Source organism: Symphalangus syndactylus, chromosome 6, assembly GCF_028878055.3.
Source record: "Symphalangus syndactylus isolate Jambi chromosome 6, NHGRI_mSymSyn1-v2.1_pri, whole genome shotgun sequence".
NCBI classification, from domain to species: domain Eukaryota; kingdom Metazoa; phylum Chordata; class Mammalia; order Primates; family Hylobatidae; genus Symphalangus; species Symphalangus syndactylus.
This window is the reverse complement of record NC_072428.2, coordinates 30,370,074-30,384,102: the sequence shown is the minus strand read 5'-3', so window position 1 is coordinate 30,384,102 and position 14,029 is coordinate 30,370,074.

Genomic DNA, 14,029 nt, shown 5'->3' with positions numbered 1-14,029 from the left:
ATGTTTCGAAATTAGGCACTCAAATACTATTTACTGCATATGAAGTATTGGGATCTCTGCTGCAAAAATACATATTCTTTATTAGGGTGACCAACCATGAGAAGAGATTGTTGGCTGTAGGTGGGGGAATAATATGGCCTCTGCTCCCTGGAATAGCTTTCTCAGTTGATTTTGTGATGACGTTTGGTTCCTTTAGACCTCACCTATCCCATTTCTGCTTTTATCATGTTAATTGTAAAGGGGCTCTGATAGTCCTAAATATTATTTTTAAGCATTTTGTTGCTTATCTCTGAAAAAATTACATGTGATAAAATGAAGAAGCTAACCCATGATGGCTTTATATGCTGTTCAAAATTTTGTCTTCATGCTGAAATTCCCAGTTTACAATCTATAAAATGTTTAATGAGATGGCTATTTGATAACATTTATTAAGTACTTATAATAATTAAAAACCCATAGAAATTTCAAAAAAAAATACTATGTTACATAATGTTCTGGAATAAAGTAAATCTAGCCAGCATTTTTAAAATAGACTTTTCTAAAATGAGAAGTGTTACTTTTCAAGAGGAAGATAAGATATTTTGTTGCTTTTCAGACAAGGGCTGAAGATTGCTTATTTAGAGTGATTTTCAGGTTTCAAAATATACTCTTCAAAAACCAGTCTAAAATAGGAATGACACTTAGGATAGAAATAAAACAAAATATTTTCTCTGAATTAACATATGAATAATTATTATTTTTATTGAATGTTCACAGAAACATTATGAGAAAGGTACTAAGAAAGGTGCGGCACAGAGAGCGAGAGATTAAAGAAGTGATTTTGTCACTGTGCTCAATCAATCAAGCATATTATGTCACTGTTGTTATAATTATCCAACTCTGATGAGTTACCAGCTGAAAGATCTTACTTAAAGCAGCTCCTTACCAGAAGAGCCCATGTTACAGATGAAGCTCCAAAGGCTATCTCTGCTGGAGAATTTCTCTTGCTCAGAGGTGGTCAGCCTTTTGTTCATTCAGGCCTGCAACTGACTGGATGAGGCCCACCCACATTATGGAGGGTGATTTGCTTTGCTCAAAATCCACCGATTTAAATGTTAATCTTATCCAAAAAACAAACAACAACAACCAAAAAACAATCACAGAAACACCCATAATAGTGTTTGACCAAATAGCTTGGCATCATGGTCCAGGCATGTTGACACCTAAAGTTGATTATCACAGTCAGTAGTATCATAAATTGTGCATTTGCCCCACATTGGACCAGTCATGCTTTCTCTGAACCTGAACTTCAAATCCATTGTCAATGCACCAAATAACCAGGTTTTCAGACTTTCCATGCAGAACTTCAAAACCAGGCCTGAGAAATGATACCTTGAATCTACTGAGGCCTCAGTAGGGACTTTCTTCCCTGGAGGGACTGCTCTACTCCATAGTCCATCACTCTATTTGACTCTTCACTCTGAAATGTGACCAAGCCTATTTACTCTATAAACTGTTCTTCTCCCTCCTCCAGGTGATAACGGCTATGTGAACTCTCTTTCCCTTCTTGCCCTGACTTCTAAGGAGCTCATAGCTAAAGCTGGGCTCTCTGGTTGTCATTTCCCTGGACCTGGATGCCATGACATAATTGTCTCTTCTACTCTTTTCTTCCTCTTTTTGGGTGGTTATATTCCTGGTGAACTTTGTTCTAACATAATTCATATATCCTGGGTGAGTCAACTGGCATTTGAGCAAATCAGGGTAGCATAATGCCTTGAGATATTGTGCTTGGGGACATTGTCCCCAATGTCACTTGAAGACAAAGCAACATTGGTTGAGATGCTAGCTCTATGCTTACTGACTCTGTGGTTTTACTGGTTGGTCCTCTGTTTTTCACTTATCTAACTGGAATAGAGGATGTAAAGCATCTAACTCAAGGCCTGGTGCATGATATATACTCAATAAATGTTAGCCTTTTTTTTTTTTTAAGCAGTTCCTTCTCGTATGTAAAGAAACATTTTGTTTGGTTGCCTTTACTGATTCACATACACTATTCAGATTATTGCTGATATTATTTGTAAAATACCTACAGAGGGATTAAAACCTAAGTTTATATATATTTTTGCTAATATTGAAAAATTTAAAAATATGGGCACAACAGAAGCCCAAGCAAACTTTAACACTAATATATAAAAGAAGATGCCCAAGGCACATTAACCTACGCTGATTGAATTTTATCATAAACAATTGAACTTTTCTGGTATTGTTTTTGAAAAGTGAGAAATTTCATTAGCAAGTCCATTTAAATGTGCCCTACATTACTCTGTGATGTACCAAGAAAAATATTAAATATTAATTTTTATTTCAACAAGTGGCATGCACTTATTAACAGTAAATCACTCAAACCTAGAAATTAGGAAATCCCCATGTATTCAGGTTCACCAATAAATAAATAAAACAACATAAAATAATGATGGATCTAACCAGTTTTACTTTGGGTTGGATGCATGTCCACAGAATTGTAAAGCTGCTTCACTCAAAATTACCTGAATGAATTAAGCTGAAACTTTGCTCTTCTTTTTGACTCAGACTTTCATGAATTGCATTTTACTAATGACCAATCCTATAGTGCTCACCCATTATTTTTCATAAACTGAAAATGTATTATGAAAAAATTGTTTGAGTTTGCTTAAGGTACAACACTGTTGTACAGATTTAGTATTCTCAGAGTTTTTGGTATTTTCAGAGAGGAAGCAGGAGGGAACCAGAAAAAAGGAGAGTGAAATCATCAGTTCTAAATTTCAGAAACTCACTTTGGCATAAGATAGCCTGGATCTATTTCCTAAAGCTCTCATATTATAAGATTTTTCCTCTATAAGATTCAAGTTCAAAAATGTATTAGAAACTACTTTTGACAAATTATTGTTACATTGTTTAGTGATACTACACTAATAGTTTCATAGCACTGCTATGTACAAAGTTAAAAACAGGTCTATAAAGTTCTTTGTTTTGTTTTTGTCTTTTGCGGGTTTATTGTTGTTTCTTTTGCTTTCTAAATTCATTTTGCTTGTTTTCTATAGTTAGGTTTTACCTAACAATCAATAAAGCTAGTTAAAGAGTACAGTTTCAATGTACTTGCTTTTGCTTAAATAATCATTTAAATATATTTGTAGTGCCCAGTGTGACACATCCATCTGATTTGTTCTTTTTTCTATTAAGTGGGCCTCTGGAAACCAGAAAAGATCAACATGAAGTTATTCAGCCGACACAAATTCATCATTTTCCTAGAACCCAAAGTATCTTGAGTGATTTTTTGAAACTCAACTCTTTGCTATGTGCCTAGTTCCTAGTGTGCTTGCAAACTCAACATTCTGCAAATGTCAGAAGCTGATCCCACACTTTTCCTTATATCATAAGTTCAGCTAAAAGCTAACTTTGCCTCTTCTCCCTGCCAGCAGTCAGAAGAACCATTTGATCATATTATCAGATTGCCCCAAGTTCATTTGGGTACAGCTACTAATATTTCAGAAATGATTAAATTCACAACATGACTCTAGTTTGAATCACCATTATTGTGGTCTAGGAAGGTTTGTCACCTTAAAACACAGGGTTGTTTTCTACTATAGTAGTCATGCTAGGTGCAAAATGGACATTAAGACAGTAACAGGACTATGAGTGTGTGGTTGGGTTAAAAGAAATGATTTAGCAGCCAGGATCAAACTTTTAATGAAATTATATCCCATTGTTTATTTAAAAAGGTTTTTGGTTAACAGCATTAGATTATAACTTTTGATGGCAAGAAACAATAAATAGAAATATAGAAATATATACCTTACAGTTGGAAGGAAATAAAATGGGTAAATCTCAGCACTTGGCTGTAATCTCTAAGCAACATGGTTCTCAATTTTTAGGGTCAAATGATAATCTGGGACATTTATTAAAGCTGTAAGTTTTGGGGCCCTAGATTCTGATTCGGTAGATATGGCTTTTGGCCCATTAATCTACATTTATAATAAAAACACAGGTTTATTTTCACATCACAGCCTAAAAACTCTCCCAGACCTGGTAGACAAGGGGCTGGTGAAAGCAGTCTTTTGGTCAGAGACCAGAGGCTTCAACTTGAACTGGCTGAAACACAGAAAAAAGGTTCTGTCGCTTATCTCTGTCTTCAGAGTTCTCTCAATTTGATTACCTAATTATTTTTATAAAGTTATAAGTCTTTGCCGTGCAATTAAATTGTTTTACTATCAATTATTTACTGAGTTGGTAAATTTGCCAATACTTTTATGCAAACCTTTGACTAGTCCTAATTAAGGAAAAACAAAACAAAACAAAAAGACACAACCCTTAGTTTCAAGGATCTTCCGAAGTCTAAATAGAGATAGGTCGCATTCTACGCAGATCCTCCAGAAACAAGGAGTTATTCAACTCTATTTTCTTCCATGTAAAGGCATTGAGGCTTCAGAAAATGCAGAGTGCATTGTCATCTGTACTAAAATAACTGAACAGAGAATTTTGGGAAGAGTGATTTTATAGTGGTCGACACTACTTTCCTCAATTCTACTTTACTTCCCAGTGCTAATCAAAGCCTGTTTTTTGGCATCTTCATAGATATTAGCATAATTAAACTCTTATTTAGAAAGCTTTATATCTGAGAAAGCCACTGAATCAATATAATTTTGTTTTATTTTGTTTTGAGAGAGAGTCTCACTCTCTTGCCCAGGCTGGAGTACAATGGCACGATCTCAGCTCACTGCAACCTCCGCCTCCCGGTTTCAAGCTATCCTCCTGCCTCAGCCTCCCGAGTAGCTGCGATTACAGGTGCTTGCCACCATGCCTGGCTAATTTTTGTATTTTTAGTAGAGACAGCGTTTCACGATTTTAGCCAGGCTGGTCTCAAACTCCTGACGTCAGGTGATCTGCCCTACTGGGCCTCCCAAAGTGCTGGGATTACAGACATGAGCCTCCACACCCAGCCTAATATGATGTTTCATATGCGTTCTTAATTGCTTTTTAGAAGTAATTTTATTCACCGAAATTAGGTAGTTACTGAATGCTTACCACCTGTTATGCATTGACAGGATTAAAGTATTGAGCTAAACACTCGAAAATTATTGCTTTTATGGAGTTTACATTCTAAAGAAGAAAAATAGAAAATATAAACAAGTATATAAGCAAAATATAAAAAGAGAACAGTCTAGTCTAACTTTAATGTGTTTAGACTAAATAACTAGAAGGATGGATTCTTCACTGATGGGGAAGACTGTCAGAGGAGCTGTTTTGGGGAAAGATTAGCTGTTTCATTGAGTGGGAAATATGTACTTGACACAGGGTTGAATATCTTCAATTATATTTAGCTATATATTATCTTCAGAAATTTTAAAATCCCAAACATCAAAATGCACTACACTATCATCAGTTTGTAGAAGTGGTAAATAAATATTCCTGAATTGGTATTGCTAATTGGGCAAAGAATATTTTGCCTTTCAAAAACGTGATCCTGGAGTATAAATCTCCTTAAAGGATTTCCCCTATAGGTCAACAATGATCTTTTTATTTCAAAATCAATAGTAAGAACACATCACACATCAACTCTAAGAAGTTTTATGTCATTGTTTGCTACCCTCTCCATGAGCCATTCTTACCATGAACCATGCAAACTTACCCCAAAGTCCAAGGAAGATGATAGGCCAAAGAAAGAGGCTGACAAATCCAATTTCTCAGAAAGAAACACTTAAGCAAGCCACATCTGTGTCTCAGGTGGTGGCAAGACAGGATGGTGAACCCCTGTGCCATTGCCCCTTAGACCCAGGGTTTATATACGATAGGGAAAGGGTGGTCCAGAAGGGATGTGTAGAACAATTGAGGTATCATAACATCAAGGTTGTTTTACCTAGTGGCAGAATTTATGGTAAGAAACAAAGAACAATACGTAAGCTAGAATTCTTATAGGCCTTCCCGGAACTGGGGTTGATCAGATGTCAGCATAGTGGATTAGCATCCAAGATGAAGTTGCTTTGGCCCCCAGACAGATGTTTCTATCCTAACATGTTTCTTTTTCTTCAAATTCCGTATTAAAGTTGTACCAATATTCTCTGTTTTCCCTTTTAAAAAATCTTACGAAAATTATTAGAGACTTTGTCTGTTTTATTTCCCATGATAATCTCAGGACCTAACACATTGAGTATATAGACTTAGGAGCCGGAATCAAGGAAATATATGTTGTATGAATGGATGAGGAATACATTTCAGAGCTGTTCACTAATTATTCTTTAGTGGAAGTTTACTTCTTAGATGATAGTTACATAGTTTTAAAGACAATTTTACAAAATCTAAAAGACAGTTTCAGAAATGAAGAAATAAAAAGTCTCCATTTCAAACACTGGTTCTGAATATCATTTAGTTTAAAGACATTTACTTTTTAAATGTCTTTCAGAGGGTAACAAAACCTAACAGTAATAAGATAAAATGGCACCAACTTGTGTTTGAAAAGTTTATTCCCAGAGCAAGATTTTTCAAGACTGTGGTGACATTACGTATCTAAAGAAGAATATGAGAAGCTTTTAGTTTAACTGATGTTTGACATTTTGTCTTTAAAATGATGTCTCCATAATATACATTATTCTCCTCATTCCCAATTTTTCTAACACAGAAACAATGGAAATAACGTGTGAACACATTAAGAATGTGTACCACTAGTACTCAGATATTCCTGGTCCAGACTTTTTTTTTTTTTTTTAATTTAGAGCTTGCATTGGTCTGTGCAAATCATTTCAATCTTACATACCAATGATTCTATGTTAGTTTATTAGACATCTTTAAGAAACATCGTTGAAAATCAGAGCAATTTCTCTTAACGAGTATTTTATGTTGTAATCACGCATTTAAATCATTTTTGAATTTGGACTTTACAACAAACTGAAGTTTCAGATGATTCAAACAACAGAAGCACTGAAATTCCCCTTTGTAGACAGGATAGTGGTGGGAGTAGGGAGAAAGCTTTGCTTATCTCAATTGTCCTCAGACTTTTATCTATGAAAAGCCATTCTGGGAGTTATTTTAAAACATGGATGCTCACAGTACAACTCTAAGGATTCTAATTTAACGTATCTGTGGGGAAAGGGAGATACCAGAATTCTGTTTGAGGGTGATTCTAATGCACACCAAGATTGGGAATCGCTGGCATAGGTAAACTTATAAATAAAGGCAGTACACATATAAGGACAACATTTAACTATCTAAGGGAAAAGTATTATTTCATCTCAAGTATACAGAATATATTCAAATGCCATAAAATATTTTTTCCTTAATGTTTCTATAATTCAATTTTTAGCACTTACATGGCCCTCCCTAAGTGAGCCTGCAGGTTCACTAGAAAAGAAAAGCCGCCTTCCAACATTCTCCAAGTAACTACGGAGACTTTACAAACTGGGCTACAATTATCTTCCACAGTCTTTCTAATCTTTCAATGAACATGAAATCCTCTGTGTTCCACACTGATAAATATATAGGGTAAACTGTCCAAGCACATTACTTTATTTGATTCTTCTAAGCAAGAATAACATGTACCTTGCTGTTTGCCATTGCATCCGGACCACCAGAGTTGGTTTTACTGGATGTAAGTAACGTCGGAAATAGATTAATGTAATAGGGATGTCGATCATGAAAACTAATGTCAAGTAAACTTGCACAGTCTCCTTCAGAGCTTTAATTTTTTTAAAAAAGCAAAGCAAAAGAAAACAAAACAAAAATCAAACAAAAGGCACCAAGTTCTTTACAAGTAGCTTTTGTTATTATTTATCTTTCAGCCTCCATTTCCTCATATTCCTCCTCACTCCCCACATAGCAATATATTGGCTTTCAATATAACTATTTTATAAGAAGTAACATTATATTCTATATTCAGTCTGTTTCCGTGAGTGTGATAATTTCCCTGAAGTTCTGAATCTGGAACACCCAGATGGCAGGGAAATAGTTTACTTGTTTCTCATGTATTGATATAAAGGTTTTGACTGCAATAGTTTATATTAAAGGGGATAGTTTAACATTGCTCTGAAGTATAAAAAATTCCCCTTAGAATCCTAAGATCTTTCTACCAGCATCAGTCTCTTTTATTCAGAATATCTCCCCCACACTACTCAAATCAACCTGTATTCCACTCAATTTACTTGCACTGGATTTTTTGTCTCTGATCAAACTATTTTCTTATCTCTTATTTCCTCTGACTCATATGAAATGACATTAGCTAATCTAATGTGATAGTGAATAATATTGACAAAACCTCAAATTATCATATTGAAATACCCCGTGAATTTTTATATACACAAATTTATGTTATATTTTCAACCTTTGTGGAACCTGAATTGTTAAGACCTTGGAGAAAATCAAGATTCAAAGATCTCACATGGATTTCTGTTTTAAGCAACAAGATATCCTAAGCAAATGTAAACACCCTCCAGCTAGCTCCATTTCCCACATAATGCTAAGAATTTAGAAATGCTGAAAAATGGAACAAAACATTGATACAAAGCTAAGCTTAAATGAAAAAAAGGTTGTATCTACCATTTTCAAAATGAAGTAGGAACATAAAATCTTACAGAAAGATACAGGGAATTATACTTTGACAGAATGAGGTCAATTTGGGGGCATGAATACAGAGTCTAATAAAAAGATAGTGCATTAGCATCCATTTGGAGATGTTAGCAATTATATATGGAGATGTTGCCTTGAGGCCAACCGAGACATGGAGGAGGTTCTTTAGTTCCTGTAAGGCCTGTGGACAAGGCTGGGAACACTGAGAAGATATGCTTCAAGTCACCATTGGATCAATGAAACAACAGCTCGTGTACCTTTTGTCTGACAAAACAGTGTACAGCCAGCAAAACCACTACCTTTGATAACATACACCAGAAATATACTTTTAAAAGCATCCTCTATCGTTGCTTAAAAAGCTTTCTTGTCAATGGTCATAAATTTGACGGTAAGTACCATAATTAGATCCTGCAGAGTGCCTAGCAGTATTCCTTCTAGTCAAATATGACAGGTGCTAATACTTGACATTGAGATTGACTTGTCTATATTAGAATAGCTCTTTATGAAATCTCACATTTTGTGACCTTAATAAGAGACAAAGACCAGTTGTGATGAAAGCAGTTACTACAGTCACTGAAGATGTGTTAGAAATAAGAAAGACATCCTATTTCTGCCTGTTGACTTGCTTTTTCAAGATACCTAAGCCAGAACAAGAATCTAAAAGAACTTGGGTAGAAGGTGGTGGAACATGGGAAGGAATATGCTGAACATATAAAACACAGGCAATGATATGTATGCACACACCTACACATTATTTTTCTTCAAATTGGTTGCTTTGGATTTGCTTGCCTAAGTCCTTGGTTCCTCCAAATTTGTCACCCCAATAATTTTTATCATTGAACTTTGATGGTTTCCTTCATGTAAATTATTGATTTTAATGTCAATATGCTCACGTATCAATGCACACTGTATACACAGTATTTAGCACAGTACCCAGCACTCGATAATTTTTTGAATAAATGAAATTTATCTTCTTCCTAGGATGGAAGTGTAAGACAGTTATAATAAATTACATTTTTTAAAAAGAGTATAGATACATTGGCTCTTTATATGGTTAATTTGCAATAATCTTGGCTGACCTTTCCTTTCTTTGTTACCACAGAACAGGAGGTCTTGGCGTTAAATACTGTGTTGTGAGTTAAATCAGCCAGTTGGCACTAAAAAATTTAAACATGATCCGTCCTTTGCATATTACAGTGGGCCAATGGGAAGAAAGCCAATGTGACGGTGTCTGGAGTGCCTTGGCCAGGACCCAAAGCCTATCTGGCTTTGAAATATAGATTTGAAATGGTCCGATTAGATTGGGCAGGAAACAGTGATGGTCATTATCTCTTGGGTGGAAGACCACATGATCTCTCTATTCATATGCTGGCTCCTCTTACTGACATTCATATAAAAAAATGTGTCTGTAAAGATTAAAGGCATAAGTTGAGCTAATTTTCTTATCTTAATTAAGTACATTTCTTAAAAATAGGACTGAGATGCTGAATCAAATGGATTGCAACACCTGTATTAATGGTTTTAAGCTATGTGTTTGGCAGGCACTAAACAGGCAAGACAAAATTTCCAATTTTTAATTACCTCAACATTGCTGTAATTGTCTAATCCCACAGGGCTGTTGCAATTGCCAGGATCACCCCAAGGCCATGGAGTCTGCAACATGCAGCATCTTCTTGCCATTCATGGCCACAGGTATGAGCTATTCTTCATTTCAACCTCTTAGCCTTTTGACTCTAACTTAATTGCACTTTGAACTCCATACCTGAGCTGTAGCACCCGTCTTTGACTTTGGCTCTTCTCCCAAACTACGTTGCAGATCTCTCCAAGCTCTCTATCTAAGCACACTCCCCATCTACCTTCCACTCTCACCCTGACCCACAGCCTCAGATTACCCTAAAGGTATTCTGTCCTAGCTCAGCCAGCTCCCCTCCCAACCCATATAATTCCCCTGCAATTGGATGGAGACATTTACAGATGCTACTCAGGCTTGGCTTTGATTCAGTCCCATTAGCAGACCCTGGACAATACTTTATACAACATCATTATATTTCCATTTGTACAGTTTGGTCCAATCTGTTTTCAACCAACTGACCACAGCATTCACCCTGAAGTTCACTGGACCAGATTTTACCTAATAAATGTTATGTAAACCCTATAAGCATTATTTTTCCCTGGATCTTACAATTCACTCCCATTCCAAGGTTGGCCTTGCCTTTCACATCCTCTTATCCCTCCCTTTTCACCAACTCATTTTTCTCAACTGCTTTGCCACATGATGCCAAAATAAAATGCAAACTCCATGCCTAGAAGACTCTCAGGTACTCAGATTCCTGTATACCTCTCAGATCTTATCTTTTAGAATTACCTCCTCACGGCTCACCCACTGTGTTTTAGTCACACTGCCCTTTATATACAGCTCTTCTAACATCCTAAGCTTATTTCCAATTTAGAGTCTCCTCACTTGCTGTTCCTTTTGCCTGCAGTGTTCCTCTTTGAAGTATTCTGCTTACCATTTATGTCTCAGCTCACATATCACCTTGGAAACACACAACTGGGTCACCTTTCCAGCCATGCTTCATCCTTAAAGTTTCTGTCCAGAACATTTCCCAGTGTTATGTCCTTTGTGCTATTAATCATCATTTCAAATTATCTTAATTATGTGTTCATGTTTTTATTATACATTTTCCCTCATTTAAATGTAACTTATTTAAGAGCAGTACATTTTATGTCTTGTTCTCTGTGTTATCACCCATTATGAAGGTGACTGGAAAATAGACTGTCACGAAATATTTATTGATCTAATTAATAAAGAAGGCAAACCATTATTTCTGAGGGCTCTGTTCTGTTCCATTGATCTATATCTCTGTTTTGGTACCAGTACCATGCTGTTTTGGTTACTGTAGCCTTGTAGTATAATTTGAAGTCAGGTAGCCTGATGCATCCGGCTTTGTACTTTTGGCTTAGGATTGACTTGGCGATGCGGGCTCTTTTTTGGTTCCATATGAACTTTAAAGTAGTTTTTTCCAATTCTGTGAAGAAAGTCATTGGTAGCTTGATGGGGATGGCATTGAATCTATAAATTACCTTGGGCAGTATGGCCATTTTCACGATATTGATTCTTCCTACCCATGAGCATGGAATGTTCTTCCATTTGTTTGTATCCTCTTTTATTTCATTCAGTGTATCTACAACCATCTGATCTTTGACAAATCTGACAAAAACAAGCAATGGGGAAAGGATTCCCTATTTAATAAATGGTGCTGGGACAACTGGCTAGCCATATGTAGAAAGTTGAAACTGAATCCCTTCCTTACACCTTCTACAAAAATTAATTCAAGATGGATTAAAGACTTAAATATTAGACCTAAAACCATAAAAACCCTAGAAGAAAACCTAGGCAGTACCATTCAGGACATAGGCATGGGCAAGGACTTCATGTCTAAAACACCAAAGCAATGGCAACAAAAGCCAAAATTGACAAATGGGATCTAATTAAACTAAAGAGCTTCTGCACAGCAAAAGAAACTGCCATCAGAGTGAACAGGCAACCTACAAAATGGGAGAACATTTCTGCAACCTGCTCATCTGACAAAAGGCTAATATCCAGAATCTACAATGAACCCAAACAAATTTACAAGAAAAAAACAAACAAGCCCATCAAAAAGTGGGTGAAAGATATGAACAGACACTTCTCAAAAGAAGACATTTATGCAGCCAAAAAACATATGAATAAATGCTTATCATCACTGGCCATCAGAGAAATGCAAATCAAAACCACAATGAGATACCATCTCACACCAGTTAGAATGGCCATCAGTAAAAAGTCAGGAAACAACAGGTGCTGGAGAGGATGTGGAGAAATAGGAACACTTTTACACTGTTGGTGGGACTGTAAACTAGTTCAACCATTGTGGAAGTCAGTGTGGCGATTCCTCAGGGATCTAGAACTAGAAATACCATTTGACCCAGCCATCCCATTACTGGGTATATACCCAAAGGATTATAAATCATGCTGCTATAAAGACACATGCACACGTATGTTTATTGCGGCACTATTTACAATAGCAAAGAGTTGGAACCAACCCAAATGTCCAACAATGATAGACTGGATTAAGAAAATGTGGTACATATACACCATGGGAGCCAACGCACCTGGCTGACTTTGCTCTTATTACATCCTTTATGCTTGATGATATAAGCAAATTATTAATCTAAATTAAGATGGGCCCCTTATATTGTATAATACACTCATCATTTTTTCTTTTGTGTAAACCATAATTCAAAATTCCCTGATGAGGATAAAGAAAATTGCTTAAAATGGTGATAAATTTAGGCTGGAGAAGATTTAGACAATTAAAAAAAATTTTATTTTATGAATTCTCATTGTAGAAAATGCATTTGTCTGGGGGAAAGAGTGTAACTTCATAAGAATACAACGAACTTTTCAAAGACAACAATGACTCTAATTTCTCATTGTCTGCCAACTGAAAGTTCACATATAATATGATCCATGTTTGCCTTTATGTATTCAAATAAGTTTGTGAAGTCCTAAAAACGATCTGGGTATGATATCAGCCACTGGCCTTACAAAGACTGTAGAAGGCTTTGATCAAAAGCATTTTTCCTCATTTCATCTCTGCCATGGAACCAGCTGTATGCAGCCTGGTAAATTGGTACACTTTTTCATTCCGTGTTTCTACTAAATTCTTGTATCTCTTCTCAGTTTAAGCAAGATGTGTATAGTTATTCTTTCATTAATTTAAGTTCTAGTTAGTCCATCTATTCAATATATATTTTGCTCTTACTTTGAGCTAATCACAGGGCTAGGTGCTCTGCTGTGGAAAAACGAGACTGATTATTCAACTTGATACTTCTGTGATTCTGTGCCTGTCACTTTAGGTCTTTACATATTAGATTCATCATCTTTAAAATAAATGTAATAATACAAACCTTTTCTGATGAGTGGTTATGTTGATACATAGTTTTTTTTCTTTTAAGTACAAAGTTCCAGACAAACGTAATGAATCCTTATTCCCTTGGAGACCTCTGAGTTAATCTAAATTTCTACAACATAAAGTAGTTTTATTGTTGCTGTAGTGAAGATTAACTGTAATTTATTAAATGTTGCCTACTTAATAATTGTGCTATAAACTCGAATCTTAGATCATTTTTATTAGCACTGTTAACTGAAATTTTCATGATTATGTACATGTCAAGAAACAGCTCATGTAGTTTTGTGTTATTTATGAGATACTTAAGAATATTTGAGCTCAGATGTATAACTCTTAGGAGACAAATACCTGAAGATAGTAAACACCTCATATAAAAATGATGGAGGAAGGTTAGTAGTTATTGCATTAAACTATAATTTCCATCCATTTTGAAGTGAGTCCAGCATTTCTCCCCAAATTTATGGCTGAGGATTATGAGCTTCATATTTATCATATGAGCTTTGTTG